The 14,480-nt window shown below is 41.8% G+C and overlaps 1 protein-coding gene across 5 annotated transcripts in view; it reads left to right on the forward strand.

The window, feature by feature from the left end:
* SRGAP3 (SLIT-ROBO Rho GTPase activating protein 3) overlaps nucleotides 1-14,480 on the forward strand; it is a 268,997-nt gene that overhangs the window by 3,915 nt on the left and 250,602 nt on the right. The gene's annotated exons all lie outside the window — the stretch shown is intronic.

Genomic DNA, 14,480 nt, shown 5'->3' on the forward strand with positions numbered 1-14,480 from the left:
GAATACAGGTTTTAATAACCAGTACAAGCAGTTTATTGTGGACCAGGCACTATATTAAGTACTGGGCAAACAAAGAAAAGCAAAAACTGTTCCTGTCCTCAAGAAGTTCACTTTCTGCAGGGAGAAACAATATATCCCTAAGTAATACCAGATAGATACAGAGTAATTGGGAAGGCTTGGGTGGGTGAGGGAGAGGTAGTTTAGATAGGAAAGGACTTCTTTAGAGGGGGTTATTTGAGTTGTGTTGGGAAGGAAGTCTGGAAAACTAGCAGATGGAGGTGAGGAGAAAAAACATTCCAGGTATGGGGAATAGCTAGCACTCAAGGTAAAATGAGGAAAAACCAAGTAAAAACTTCCCAAAGAGTGATTTAACTTCTGGTGTTCTCAAGTCATGTTAGCCATTTCTAATTTTTTTGTGAGCCCCCTTTTGGAGGATTCTTGGCAAAGACACTGGAAAGTCTTTGCCATTTCCTTCTCCAGTTCATTTTACAGACGAGTAAACTGAGGCAAACAGGGTGAAGTGACTTGCCCAGCAGTAAGCTTCTGAGGCCAGATTTGAATTTAAGAAGCTATGTTTTCCTGGTTCCAAGGACTCTCTCTGCTGCATTACCTAACTGGCACCATCAAATAGGGAAAGCTGTTTGGAAAACAAACTGATCTGGCTCCAGCAAAAACAACTTCTAATAGAACAGTTCCGTCGCTCTGTAACTGAATAGGGCATTTCCATGTTCTAAGTTTTAGGACTGCCAGATCACGGCAGTTATTTGTTCTGTATTAGGATGGGTGGGAGAAGGCCCTTCACAGCTTGGGGAGAGATGTTCACTTTCCTTGCCTGTGGCCCCAAACTGGGAAACCACACCCATCTATCTTCAAACAGGAGTATTTTACTGGTGAGACTGTGGCAGAAGCTCTCAACAAGTAGGCGGCTTGAGTGGATTCACATTGGACACAATTCCTTTGGTTTATTCAAAAGCACCCAGGTCTCTCAAAGTGTGAGAAGGGATCCTCATACCTGGAGCCTCCAAACTCTTTGTTTTCCCAGTTCACCACTTGGGTTGTACCCCTGGATCAGTGCCATGGAGGCAGGGCCAGGAAGACTGGTTAGACCATGGAGCTTGTAACCAAGCCTGTTGCAGGATTGTATTCCTTTTCCCACTCCATTTTAATGCTGCTTAGTCCATTTTCAGTGTCCCATTTCAAGGGCCCAGGATTAGGTAGTACAGCTAAGACACTTGTCACACTGTAGGGAGGCAGATCTGTAGGGAGCATAATATTCAGAACCAGAAAGAACCTTAGAGATAAATCTGCACAGCTTGTTCATTTTACATATAAGAAAGAGGGAGATTTGATACCAACCTCCCTCTCTCCTCGGTTGAAAGAGTTCCAGATGATGTCTTTAATGTGTAAACAAGATGCACCTAAGCTTGAACTCCTTATGAAGTACAAATGATTCTCTCAGTGGGTTAAGAAGAGAACAGCTCCATTGGTTGAGTGAGTTACTTAGCTAGGCCTCTGAGGATTTTAAACAACTGAATCTTGGGTAATTTCAGAGAGAAAGGAAGGGGATTTTTTTCCCCTTTGGTTCTCATTCTCCCTCTGATCTCCTGCCCCCCCTCCATTAGACATGTCACCAGAACTACCAAGGCTCTTGTATGACTTGCCCAGGGTCAGGCAGCTAGTGAATGATATAACTGGGCCTTGAATTCTAGTCTGGCTGAATCTGGTGTATTTCCCATTGTACAATTGCTTTCAAAAAACGAAAGCAATAGTGATCCTTCCCTGGATTTTTTTTTTTTTTAGGGGAAACCCACTTGTTGTGTGACTTTGGACAGATCATTTCAGACCTCAGTTTCTTTCTCTCTAAAATGAGGGTGTTGGAATCTGTGATTTCTAAAGTCTGAATCAATGACCCAAGTGCCTAGTGTAAGGAAATTTGCTGCTGAATTAAAGTTCTAGTAAATGGGCTCTCCACAAGCACCCTGCACATGTTCACAAGCCATCATCTTTATAGCTGGTTTTCTTTTCTCAAGTGGGCAACTTTTAGAGAAGGTTGTGATTAGACTGTGGCCGGCTGATGAAAAGGAATGAGAAAACATAAGAGGCTCAGGTGCCAAAAGCCACTTTGAGATGACTAATAGAAAGGAAATGTTGATCTGTGAAACTAGCAAAAGAGCGAATTCAATTCAAGTAAACAACACTTATTGGATGCCTCTTTTGAAGAGAATTCACTGGGCTGGGTTGGGGGTGGGGTGTGTGTTCACTTGTAGGGGATGGATTTAAAAATGAAGTTTTGTGCCTTAAAAAAAGATTAAATCCAGCTGTACTTCCAGTATCAGAAAAACAGTTAAGCAAAACCGTCTCACACAGTGACTACATCTGATGGGTATGCAACATTCTGTACCTATAGCACTGCCTTCTTAATGAGTGATAGAGAAGAAGTAAATATAACCACTGGATCCTGGATTTAGAGCTGGAGTTTTGAGATCCTCCTCTAATCCAATCTCCTTTTTATAAATGGCCACCTTGAGGTTTAGAGAACTTCATTAATTTGCTCAAGGCCACTCCCTCCACAGTTACTACAGAATTAGGATTTTAAATCAGATCCTCTGATGTCAAATCCAGTGCCCTCCCTATTGTGCCATGCTTTTGTCCTCTGTTCTCTAGGACCAAAGTTGGTCTCTGAAGGAAACCAAGTTTGAATGTCTTTTTCTATATGTAAACTACTTCACAGACCCAAAGAATGATAAAATGCTAGTTACTGATAGTTTAGTTTTGTTTTTGTTTCCATTATTTTAATCATTGTGCAGCTTGTTGTCTTGGTTCTGATGGCATCAGCCTTAGCTTCATTTTAGTTCTTATGTCTTATGTTTCAATGAGTCTTTTTTTTTTTTTTGGTGTTTTCTATATCCTTCAATTAGTCATATAACATACTCAGGGCATTTTGCAGTCAATGGGTACCTGCTTTTTTGCCATCGGGGATATTGTAGAGGAAATTCCATTTGCAGTATCATAGACTCTCAGAAATAATCTAAGTTTGGTGTCCAATTCAAATATAGATGGGTTTCTGCAGCCACAGATACTAAGGAGTGAACCTTCAGGCTTAAACTCCTGCTAGTGATGCTATGTCCAGATAAGTGCTCCACAATATCTGCTTCATCAGTTTATGTAGCAGTTGGAACAAGTTGTACTCCTCTGCCTCTTCTCATCCAATCTTGGACTACCCTAATTTACTGTAGAGTTTGAGATCCTTTAATTACTCTCAATCTGGTTTAGCCCATTTGCCAAAACAGTTTCCTGGGTGTGGCCATTGAGTATGTTATGGCTTCTTGGAGTCACAGAGATGGAAAGCAGCCCTGTGAGGGCTCCACACCGAAGGTCCTAATCCTCCCTGAACACACAGTAGGCCTACTTGGCAGTCACAAACTCACCAGCTCACCTGGTCACCTTCCACCAAGGGTTCACACACCCACAGAGCAACTTACATCTTCAGAGAAGGGCAGATACCCAAGCACTTCAGACCATCACAGCAGCACTACCTTGAGGAAAAAAAAACGGTGAAGGATCAGCCTTCTGCACCCTGGTGGGAATAGCATCTTGTCTCCTGCTCAGATATGTTTCCAAACACAGCTTCTCCACAGTCAGGAGCATAACTACAGTTAGACCTCCTCCTTTTCCACAACCCTCTGCTCATCTGAGTCCTTTTCTTTCTCCCCTCTTTTGTTAGTGCTAACTGGAGTGGTTTGGATTAAAAATTTACATGATAAATTCTGAGTAAGTCTGGGCTGGAGTTCTGGCTTTAAAGTTAACCAGTGGTGTGACCTTTTTAGGGGGTCAAGCAGGAAGGTGAAAGGTGACCTTCAAAAAGGGAAATTTGGGCTGGATGGAAGAAAAAGGTCCCTTTCCCTGGAGGCCTTCGCATCTGGGCTGATTGACTGCTTGATCCCTGTTGCTTCCTTTTTGGATTATGGATTGAGCTAGGTGCCCTCAGCTCTGAAATTCTGTGCTTCTGTGAGACTCGGAGAGTCTCAGTTTCCTCATTTATAAAATTGAGCTTAAGCATAGCTTGTTTTGCTTGCCTCGCTGAGTTGTATTGAGGAGACAATGAAATAATATAGAAAAAAAGCTCTCTGTAGTCAGAAAGTTGCTATGCAAATGTGAGGAATTATTATAATTATTAATGACAATAATGATAAACAGATAACTGAAAGTTGCTGATAATTTGGCAGAGAAAGCCTGCTCATTCTGAACCAGAGAATGATTTCAGACAGACAAAAACTGCTGCTGCTTTGACGGTCATTTCTTCCCTCCTTAATATCTTGGCTTCTAAAAAAATCAATACAGAGTAGGATTAAGTCATAAACTGACTTGATTTATTCCTTGATATCCTGGGGGAGGAGGACTGGGGAGGGACTGAAATTTAAGTGTTATTGATGGGACCTTGAGCCTAAATAGGATATTGTGACTCATTTTGAAGTAGCCCCTTCTAAGTCATGCTGTATCAATCAAGACTGCTTTAAAATAGACAGGGCTTGCCATCTGGGGATGCTGACATTAACATGGATGGATTGTGGCCTGTGGCAGAAATGCATGATTCTGTACTTTTCAGAGACATTCGAAAATGAACTGGACAGACACTTATTAGGCACCTACTGTTTGCAGGGCACTTTGCAGACTCTTTATATACAGAGTAGTCATGTGTAAGGATAGAAAGAAATGAAAGAAAAAAAAGGCATACAATGAGAGACAGAATGTTATGTTGAAGTGTTGGAATTAGAATCCAGAAGATCTGGGTTTTAATGCTACCACTAATGCTTACTAGATGTGTGATTCTGGACAAATCACTAGATTTTTCTCAATTTGTTTTCTCATCTGTAAAACTAGTATGATAATAGCTGAAGTATATATTTCACAGGGTTGTTATGAAGCTCAAATGCTAAGGTAATATATCTGTTTTTATAAACTTTGAAGTTTGGTGCACATTGGTATGTCTCCCTTCCTCCTTCCCTTCCTCCCTTCTTTCTTTTCCCTTTCTTTCCTTTCCCCCTTTCCTTCCCCTCCCCTGTCCCTTTCTTCCCCTTTTCTTTTCCTGTCTTCCCCTTCCTCTTCCTCTTCCCCTTCCCTTTCCATCATTTCTCTTTTTCATCTACATTGTACACATCTAAGATTTTCTATATATATATATAGGGAACTGCAAGTGTGGAAATTCCCTCTATTGATGCAGATTAAGAATTCACCTGTACTTTCTCCTCTTAAAGAGTCACTGTAGACAAACTGAGGTTAATAAGTTGTCCAAGACTCTGCAGCCAGTGTACACGAATAGTAGAAGCTGAATCCCAACCTGGCATAGTGGATAGAATGCTGGGCTTGGAATCAGGAGGAACTCCCTTTAATGTGGTACCTTAAGTTGTTTGCCATGGAATGCAAGGCAAGCCCCTTAACCCCTTTGAATGGGTGGTCTTAGTTCCCTCTTCTACAAAATGGAAGCAACAGTAGCATCTCCAGCACAAGATTGTTGTGAGGGATATAACATATGTAAAGTATTTGCAAACCTTGAAGTGCAGATTATGCCTTATTGGAAGGCTTCAAGCAGAAGCTAGATAAGCATTTCCTGTTGAGTGTGTTATAGGGGTGATTCCTTTTTAGGATATGACTTGAGCTGTTTGGCTGCTTAGGTCCCTCTCAACTCAAAAATTACTAGAGTCTGTGATCTTGCCTTCCTAATTCAAAGACTACTATCCAACTCTATCCTGACTTTCTGACCCCATGGACTATACCATGCTACTGCTCAAAGTGCTACATACAGCACTAGTATTATTAATATCGTTCTTCTTGGACTTATGGTTTTATTGATATAGGGAACTTTAATGGAAGAAGTTTCCTCCATCAAAAAAATTGGCCACTAGTCTGAAATAGCCAGAGGCACCAAGAAATTAAGCAATGTGCTAAGGATCATAGAGTCAGTGAGTATTAAAAACAGATTTGAATCCAGTTTTTCCTAACGTTGAGCTCTTGATCCAGTACACCATGTGGGGTTTTTTACTGTCATTGTCATTAACATCATCATCATCTCACTAATAATAATAAAAATAAAGATTTTTTGCAAGTAAGAAATTAAGTAAAGATGGAGTCCAACTTTATCTATCTTTCTCTGTAGTTGTATTTATACTGCTCACTGGGATATACAGAATGTCCCAAAAGTTTCAGTGCAATTTTAACCTTAAAATTGGACTGAGATTTCTGTGCTAGTCTGCATTTGCTTTAGCTCTCAACTTATTCAGAAAGCTACTATATGACCTAATTTTTCAGATCATTTCAATGCTTACCTAATTTGTACTTTAATAGCACTTCGCAAGTGCCATAAATGTTTATTAACCTCAGTGACTGACTGTTGCCTTCCATGTTTCTGGGGGTATCACATCCCTGGTACAAACATAGGGCTTTAAGAGCCCCAAGACCTGAGTTTGAATTCCTTCCTGTTTTGCTGCTTGAGGAATGGGTCAATAATCTTCTTCTTCTTCTTTTTCTTTTTTTTCCTGAGGCTGGGGTTAAGTGACTTGCCCAGGGTCACACAGCTAGGAAGTGTTAAGTGTCTGAGATCAGATTTGAACTCTGGGCCTCCAGAATTCAAGGCTGGTACTCTATCCACTGCGCCACCCAGCTGCCCCCAATAATCTTCTTAATCTGATCCCATGGAGTGATGTGAAGATTAAATTCAATACCATCTGTATAAAATGCTTTATTTTATAGTAAGGAGCAGGAAAATGTAAGTGGGGTGAATTACTAGTCCTTCTCCAGCTGTTTGGAGACCATTTGTACCTGGTTGCAGGAATGCTGGAGCTGGAGAGGAGTGCCTGTCACTCCAGAGAAGTATTCAGAAGGAGTCATCAAAATATTTCAGGGGTCTGGCAGATCAATGACTTTCAGAAGAACACACGACTCCTGCCAGCAAGAGATTAAAAAAAAGAAAAGGTTCTGTTAAAAGGAGCTTTATAATAGCTGCTGCTCAATATGGGTAAACACAGTTATGGGACAAGGAGAAGTTGTTGATGTTTATTAGCTGAAGAGGAGTAATCTACTCTGGAAGCTGGGTGGGATTTAACTGATGTAATGTTGAAGGGTCAGGAACTGCTTTGTGAAGACCTAGGGTCAGATTTCATCTTTGACATTTATCTCTGCAAGTCATAGCCCCCTCCAGGGCTTCAGTTTTCTCATCTGTGAAATGAGAATGTTGCATTAGACCAGAGTTTTTTTAACAGGAGGTCCATGGCTTTGAAGTTTTTTTCCCCTCCTATTTTGATAACTACATTTCAATAACATTAGCTCTCTTTGTAGTCCTGGATGTCTTATGTTTTGGATTTAAAAACCCTATTCAGAAAAGAGGGCCCCACATTTTACTGGACTGCTGTCAAAGGGGGGTCCTTGGCCCCCCCAAAAGATAACAAACTCCTGTATTACATGATCTTAGAGGTCCTTTCCAGGGTAGATCTATGATCTCTATTCAGCATCTGGGATGTCTCCATTTTTATCTCGAACCTCATGGAAATGTCAGACCACCATCTTTTAGTTGGCAGGGGTATGTAGGATGTATGTCTCACTTCTGGATATTCTAGAAGACTTGGGACCAACAAGCAAGAGTTTGCTCAGTGGTCTGAGGTGGGCAGCCTGCGTCCCTTTGAAAAAGTATTTACAGATTTCTGCTTCTGGCTCAGCACTAACCCTGTACGGCATTAAATGGAATGTTGACTGCCTCCAAATGTTCCCCTCCTGGAAATCATCCCATGATGTCACATGATGGGGATTTTCTAAGCCTGCTTGGGTATTGATAGTGGAGACTTTGATTCCTATCTTCCTTCCCCTGTCAAGAAACTCGTGTGATAGGAAATGCATAAAAGCAGTTGAGACTTGGTGTCCCAGCCAGGATATCTGGACGTCAAAAGTGTATGCCTCAGAGACCCTCTGGTATGTTGTCAGGTCCTTATTTCCCTTTGCCAGTTTCTGAAAGGGGGAGGGAGATCGGGGGTGGGGAGAGGGAGGACAACTGATGTATGTGTGAGGAGCATGTATAAGATGAGAATATAGTGAGGGCAGTGGCTGGGAATGTGGATGAATGGTTGGGAATGAAGGAGAAAAAATCTGGCAAATTCACAGGGGTGATACAGCCTGAAGCAATCAGGGAAACACCTGATCCTTTTGCTAATGCTCCTTAGATCTGTTCTTCCATTAAAGATCTCAAAGTACTTCCTATCCTCCCCTATACTTACCACCTTCTAATTTATTTCTATTTATGTGTGCATATGTCTAATTACCATATTTGATTGTAAACCATCAGGCTGAAGGCTGGGCATTTATCTTATCAATCTTTGAAGTCTTACACAGCACTGGAGGAATTCTGTAGTTGAATCTGCTGTTGATTGAATCTGTGATTTCATTGGCATACAACAAACTTTAAACTATATGGACTGTGACCTATTGGGTTGCTTTACTGAATATGGGGGTTGCAGAGTTATGATTTATTATCAGCAAATGTTTGATTTGTATACCTGTTTTATATACCTTTGTACGTAGGGTTGCATAAAAATTTCTCAGGTGAAAAGGGATTGCGAGTGGAAAAAGTTTACAATGCTCTGGTGTAGGGCGCTCCCAGTGAGGAGACTCCCTCTTCCAAATCGCCTGCTCTTAGCCTTAGGGAGTTTCATGGGAACTCAAGGGTTAAGCAACTTTCCTAAAGTCAAACAATCAATGGCAGAAGTTGAAACTGGGTCTTTAGAGATCCTTCCGCTAAGACTACACTGCCTTTCTCTACATCCCTATTGACAATATGGACTGGGTAAAAGAGGCCATATTCTGTCTCATTTCTTACCTTTCTTAATCACTGATTGGGCATTGTCTCAATCAAACTGAGACCTGGGAAAGACCCTAGCTAAAAGGGCCAAAGTTTCTCACTGCATCCAGTGGTCCTGGTCCAAATGCTCTGGAGAACTGAGGCTTTGCACAGTCCACCCTCACTTCAGTCCAATTCACTAGCATGTCATGGCGCCACTTCCATGATGTCCTGGTCCCTTTTGAGAATGAAGGGCTAACAACTGTATTTAGTGGGAAATTAAAAAATGTTCCTTGTATGAATGAATGAGATATGATATAGTTCCAAATATAGGAAACAATCTGGTAATTCTGGTAGCTGTATATAGATAAGTAGTTACTGTTGTACAGGGCGTGACTGTTACTCTCATGAGTTACTTCCTTCCTTTCCAGAGAAGCAAAGGATGGAGCTTTCTTGGGCATAGAAGTAGGTATCTTGAGGAACAGGGACTCATCCATGGTTACCTAGAACGGAGCTTGGAAGCTCATTGTTCTGGGGATTGTATTATTGTCTCTATCTTAACTCATAACCAATTAATTAAGCAAAAAGATTTTGGTATTCTCCAGTGATTCCATTCCACCACCAAAATAATCTTTGTTATGCAGATCTGGCCTAGAAGGCCTAGCAGATCTGGTTCTGTGGTAAGAACTCTGGATTTTCAAGAGACCTGTCTCTGTCACTAACTAGCTGTGTCCTATCTTCAGGTATCTCAGATACACAAAAAGGAGGTTGGATTAGATGGTCTCCCAAGTCCCTTCCAGCTCTAATTCTGTGGCAATTCTTTGCCAAAATATTTTCTCACTATCAAAAGTCCTGAGTTTCTCTATATGGCATTCAAGGCCTTCCATAATCTAGGATCACCTTACCTTTCCAGCCTTTCCCATATTATTTCTTTCTGTCAGTTCTAGCCCAAATGGATTTTCTACACCCCTTCCCCCAACATACCCTATATATACTCTTTCTTATCTCTACACTTCCTCAACACCTAATCTTCCCTGTGCCTGGAGGCTCCTGCCATTTCCCCTTTACCTGCAGAATTTCCATCTCTCCAAAAAAGCTTGACTCTTATAAATGCCATCAAGTTTTTTCTGATCTTCTTGATCAGTAATCATATTTTCTCTCCTATCTCAAAGAGCATTTGGTTCATGGCTTTTGAATATATTTGTTAAGTATTGTGGTATAGCATAGGGATCTATGATATAGGGATTTGTATTTTATTCCCCTTCAAGATGGCAAGCTCCATTAGGGCAGGGCCTGTGTCTTAGACAAATTTTGCATTTTTGCCAGCGCCTAGCAGTTCTCATAGCAGAAGGTTGATTGAGTAATTAATTGCCTTGCTATCTAAGTGGCTGAGGTCATTCATTTTATTAGGGTAAAATATATCAGAATGCTCCACTGTTATAAATAAACATTAGGGAAACTTATTAGGATAGAATAAATGTAGGGGGGAAACCAAACCAAAACACCCATCCAAATATATTGGGCCAAATCAAACTCTACGTGCCCATGGAGTAGTTGAAGGAAGGAAGACAGAGGAATTGCAAGTTTATACAGAGAAAGACTAGAGCAGGCTACCATGTCTCTTCCTTTTAGTCTTGGCAGGCTTCTTGGAGGAGATGAGGTTTCAAGAGGGCTTTGAAGAGAGGAAGGGGAATGGTCTGTAGGCTGCAAGTTTCCTCAGACCTTTCCATCTTTCCCTTTCTGGAGATGAAGCAATCTGGGAGTGCTCACCAGCATTGAGCACTGAGTGAACTGAGCTTTGATCACAACTGAGTGTTTTGGGAAAAGTGAATTCTCACCGAACTTCACTTTTGTGTTGTGTAAAAGGACCGGGTTGAACTAGATGATATAGCTAACTCGACAAGCATTTATTTAGCACCTACTTTTACCAGTCCTTCAGGCTCTTCTCTCCTTTCTCTCTCTCTCTCTCTCTCTCTCTCTCTCTCTCTCTCTCTCTCTCTCTCTCTCTCCTCTCTCTCTCTCCGTCCCTCCCTCCTTCTTCCCTCTGTCCCCCCCTCTCTCTCTCCCTCCGTCCCCCCCCCTCTCTCTCTCCCTCCGTCCCCCCCCCCTCTCCCTCCGTCCCCCCCCTCCCCCCATCTCTCTCCTTCTTTCTCTCTCTCTCTCTGTCTCTTTCTCTCTTTCTCTCTGTGTCTGTCTGTCTCTCTCTATTAGGAGAGCTAAACTATACAGCACATTTACCTGAGGCTGAACAAGTTAAAGGTCAGGAATCAGAGTCAGTATCTTCAAATTTCCTGAGGTGTTCCTATTAGGGCAGGAACTAGCCCGGGAGCAGCCCTGAGCCCACAGGCAAAGGCAGGTAATGAGTGCTGCCTGGAGAGGAGAGGAGGGGATGGTAATTGGAAGGAAAGTCAGAGTCCCCCGAGATTTCTCATGGCCCCAAGTGGAGATTGTCACCTCAAACAGAAGTAAAAAACGAGCCTTTGTGTTTGAGGTCAGGAGGCCCCAGCATGTGTAGTTGGAAAAGGAAGGGCCCAAATGAAAGTTTTAACCAGACATGAAATTTTAATTGTGCACTTTTCCAAAGACGGAGCAAAAAAAAAAATCTCTCCATCCTCATTACTGTCAAATGCGTGATTGGTCGTTTTCAATGGGGGCAAGATGAATGAGTTGAAATTACTGAGATACAAACCCTGGGGTTTCCTGGGTATAAATCTCTCAAGAAACCCAGCCCCCTATTGGAAGTGGCTGCCTTCATTTGTTTTATTTGTCAAGGAAATGGCAAGGGGAGGAGGATATGGAAATAGAGCCTGGTCTTGCTTAGGGCTCCGAGAAGGGGTGAGGGAGCCCCGGCTAGGCTTCCTCAGGGTAAAGCCCCCAGCACTATGTGATCTTTAGCTCCAGACCTCCATCCTTAAGCCAAGTTCCTCATTCCCTGTTTGGCAGCTGGGGAAAACCTCCAGTTGGCCGGGCCTGCTGAGAGAATTGCTCTGAGCTCATCCCAGAAGCCCTTGTGTCTCAAAGAACCTGGCAATTACCATATGAATGGAGAAGGAGGGGGGGGAAATCTCCAGCCCAAGCCATTGGAGTGGGATTAGCAGATGAAAGTGACCTGGAGGTGGAAAAGGACTGGGCCAAATCCTGAGGCTGAGAAACTGGGAGATAAGCATAGAGTGAGTTTAGGAAAAGTGGGCCAGCTTCAGTTTTAATTCTTTTCACCTTTGTCAAGGATTACTGTTAATCTGCTTTTTCTTCACCCTGTTCCCCACTTCCACAACTTTTTTTTTCTCTCGGTGCAATAGCAAGAGAGCTAAAGCTTGTTAGTCAACTGTAGCTATGGCAAATGCCATTGGTCTCATTTTTTTTGGGGGGGGGAGAAAGGTTCACATTTTAGGGGGACCCCATGAAAAACTAGTGCAGATTATAGGGATGTAGATTTAGTCCTGGCACTCTCTAAAAATTTGAGACCAGTGGCGGAGTGGACAACTGTGGCAATTGTGGAGGGGGTTCTCTCCCACTGGACAGTCCAAGCATCCATGGAAGATTGCTTGTCAGAGATGGATGCATAGAGTGGGTTCGTAAGCCCTTTTGTAGTCGGGTAAAGCCTGTTGACCTTTTTTAGACCTCACTCCTGCGTCCTATTCTTTTCCCTCTATTCTATTTTGCTTGGTGATTTCATCAACTCCCATGAATTCAATTATCATCTCTAGGCAGATGATTCTCAGATCTATTTTGTCCAGCTCTAACCTCTCTTCTGACCTTCATCCTTACATCTGAAAACTGCCTCTTGGACATCTTGAACTGGAGATTTGGAAGCAAAGACATTAAATTCAACATTTTCAAAAATGGACTGATTATCTTTCCACCCAAACCCTGCCATTTTCCTAACTTCCTTGTAATGGGGAAGATACCCACAAGATAGAGCAACTGACTTACAACCCCTCTCTCTACCTCTCCCCATCATTGGATAATTGGTTACCAAGTCTACCATTTTTACCTTTGACTTGCAATAGTTGCCCTCTTCCAGCTTGTCCATTTTTTAGTCCATTCTCCACTCAGCTGTCTTTTTATTTTTATTTTTTTATTTTTTTGCAAGGCAATTTTGGGGTTAAGTGACTTGTCTCGGGTCATGCAGCTAAGAAGTGTCTGAGATTTGAACTGACTTCAGGGCTGGTATTCAATCCACTCCAGGGCACCTAGCTGCTCCCAGCTATCAGATTGACCTTCCTAACATATAGCTCCCTGTCCATGTTACTTTCCCCTCTTTACTACCTCTGGGATCAAATATAAAATATTCTGTTTGGCTTTTAAAGCCTTTCACAATCTGGCCCCTTTCAACCTTTCCAGACCTCATATCTGACTTACTCCTTCCCCACCTCCAACTTTGACCCAGCTTGCAGTTTCTCTTGCCAGACTCACCAGATCTCATTTCATGAATTTCCACTAGTTGTTCCTCATACTTGGAATTTTATACATTGCATCTCCATCTCCAATCTACTCTGGCTTCCTTCAAGTCTTAGCTAAAGACCCATCTTTTGCAAAAATCCTTTCCCAGCCCCCCTTAATCTTGGTGCCTTCCCCCTAGAGTTTCGCCAGTTTATCTTATATTTATATATATATATTTGTGAGTTTCCTGAAAACAGGGGGACTGTTTGTTGTTGGTAGGGTTTTGTGTTTTGTGTTTTTTCTAGCTCCAGTGTTAGCAGAGTGCCTGGCACACAGTGATACTTTTTGGATGATTTACATTTTTAAATACATAGGATTACTAAGGAAACTATAAATTATATTGAAAGATCAAAATATACATTAAAAAGTTCACTTGCTCCAGGTTAAGGATACCTATATACAATTCCTGAATTCTTGGGTGAGAGGTTAGACTAGATAGTATTTAAGTTCTCTTTCAACTCTAAACCTCCTTGTTGGGGGCATCTGGGCAGAAGACCCAGGGAGAGAAGTTGACTTAGGACAGTTGGTACTAACTTCAGACAGGGCAATAAGATTGTCTTTGACAAATACCATTGAGCCCCACTTGGCCTTCTGTGCTCTAGATGTTCATTTAACCAGGGAGTCCACTTGTTTTTTCTTCTTTTTTTGTGTGTTTGAGATCACACCCCCTGATCTTGTCCTCCACCTCAGAAAGGAGAACATTTCCTTCAGTGAGCATTTACTGACCTAAAAACTTCTTTTGAATAAATGTTCCCTGTTAACATTCAGTACAGTGGATGGCATAAATATTGACTTTTTTCTAATTCCAAAGAATGGATTGGCAATTCCCATGTTCTCACGAAATTGTGAAGTGATGAAAGTTTGTCTTTGCCTTACTCCATTGCCTCCACTATCCAGTGGACTTCCTCCTGTTATTGCTATGGAAACTGGCTTCTGGAAAAAGAGTCAGTTAAGTTTGATCACATTGAGGTATGAATGATTGAGAAGATTTAACCTCCTTATCTTTCTCATGAAGAATTTATATTTTAACTGGGACTAATAGAAAGCTTTGAGTCAAAGGACTTGCATGGTAGAATTTTAGGCAGGTGAGTGAGAGAAGTACATTAATTTTTTTTTTTAAACAGAGAACCTTCCTGGGATTCCTGAGACAATCCATATTACACCTTCTCTGAAATCCTAATGGAGCTGTCTCACACAATTTAAGATGTCAGTGTTC

This window comes from Sminthopsis crassicaudata, chromosome 1 (genome assembly GCF_048593235.1).
Source record: "Sminthopsis crassicaudata isolate SCR6 chromosome 1, ASM4859323v1, whole genome shotgun sequence".
Classification (NCBI taxonomy): Eukaryota; Metazoa; Chordata; class Mammalia; order Dasyuromorphia; family Dasyuridae; genus Sminthopsis; species Sminthopsis crassicaudata.